We start from the raw sequence: 2,029 nt of genomic DNA on the forward strand, positions 1-2,029 counted from the left end.
AAGGTCAAGGGTTCGAATCCTCATACCAGCCAGTTGCCATAAATAAATAAATAAATAAATAAATAAATAAATAAATAAATACAGACATACAATAACATAACATAACATAACATAACATAACATAAAACATAACATAACATAACATAACATAAAACATAACATAACATAACATAACATAACATCATAACATAACAATCATGACCAGCTGGGGTGCTTGCTGAAGGCAAAGGGGACTCAGAAGAAGGAGTGGGAGAAGGTAGTTATAAATACCTGCTATGACCATGTGACCAGCTATAGCAATGGAGACTGTAATTGCCATCAGTGCATCTTCCCTAGTTTGTTAAGAATGTATTTTTGTGTATAAATACACATATCAAGCAAATATCTTTGTGTCCTTTCCTCTCTTATTCCTTTATCATGTAACATAAGATGTACTGACTTTATATCAGTATTTAAATATTAATTTTACATCATAGAATTTAAGTTATACAGGCTGGCCCGGTGGCGCACTGGAGAGTGCGCTGCCTGGGAGTGCGGCGGCGCTCCCGCCGAGGGTTCGGATCCCATGTGGTTCCTGCTCACTGGTTGAGCACGGTGCAGGTGCAACACCGAGGGTTGCGATCCTGTTACCGGTCAGTAAAAAAGACAAAAAGGAAAAAAAAAAAAAGAATTTAAGTTATAGGGTATCAAGGAGAAGAGTAAACATCACTCAAGGGCTTTACCTACTCTTCTGGGGAAGAAATTATAGTGCATTTTTTATTGTCCATAGTATAGTTGTATTATGTCAGGCAGAACTATGACCTTTTTCTTGTCCTTTTATGGTTTAAGGAGACATGTATGGGAGCCAAGTTGACAAAAGGTGGGGTGGACTTGGATAATTAATTTTAGTGTCAACTTGACTGGATTAAGGGCTACCCAGATAGCTGGTAAGGCATTATTGTTTCTGGAAGAGATTGGCATGTGAGTCAGTGGACTGAACAAGGAAGATCTGCCCTTCATGAGGTTGGCACCATCCAGTTGGATGAGGGCCCAGACGGAACTAAAAGGCAGAGGAAAGGCAAATTTTCTATCTCTTCTGGAACTGGGACACCCATCTTTTCCCACCTTTTGACAACAGCACTCCAGGTTCTCGGGCCTTCAAACTCCAGCACCAGCAGTTCCCCAGGTTTTCAGGACTTCAGCCTTGGACTGAGAGTTATACCATCAGCTCCTCTGGTTCTCCAGCTTGCAGATGACATGTCGTGGGACTTCTCAGCCTCTGTAATTATGAGAGCCAATTCCCATAATAAATCCCCTCTCATCTGTCTTTCTTTATGTATCCTATTGGCTCTATTTCTCTGGAGAACCCTGGCTAATACAGCTACTTTAATTTGTCAAGTTGAAAAAATAAATCCAGTTGGATTCAGTTTGGAAAATGTATAAAATCAGCAGGTTAATTTCAGAGTTCCTTTTGGGGACATGGCATATTTCTATATTTATTCAGTTCTTCCTTCATCACATTCAGTAAAATTTTAAGTTGACTAGACATGTGATAATGTATTCCTCACCTGTAATACTGGGATAAACATTCTTTTACAAAAATTTTTTTAAAATTTTACTTCTCAATATACCTTGTAGTTGATTTTCATGCCCCTTTACCCATTCCTCTCTATCCCCTCCCTTCCCCCCAACATCATATCTGTTCACTTGACTTAAAAAGCTCAAAGAATTTTTGTGATTGGTGTGTCTTCTCCCCCCCCCTTTATTTGTCTGTGTGTTTATTTATTTATTTATTTTTAGCTCCCACAAATAAGTGAGAACATGTGGTATTTCTCTTTCTGTGCCTGACTTGTTTCACTTAATATAATTTTCTCTAAGTCCATCCATGTTGTTGCAAATGGTAATATTTAGTTCTTTTTTATAGCGGACTAGTACTCCATTGTGTAGATATGCCACATTTTCCGTATCCACTCATCTGATGATGGACATTTGGGCTGTATAGCATACATTATACGAAGTTATACGAGGTGTTTACAAGTTGAAGGAGGTA

This window comes from Galeopterus variegatus, unplaced genomic scaffold (genome assembly GCF_000696425.1).
Source record: "Galeopterus variegatus unplaced genomic scaffold, G_variegatus-3.0.2 Scaffold4127, whole genome shotgun sequence".
NCBI classification, from domain to species: Eukaryota; Metazoa; Chordata; class Mammalia; order Dermoptera; family Cynocephalidae; genus Galeopterus; species Galeopterus variegatus.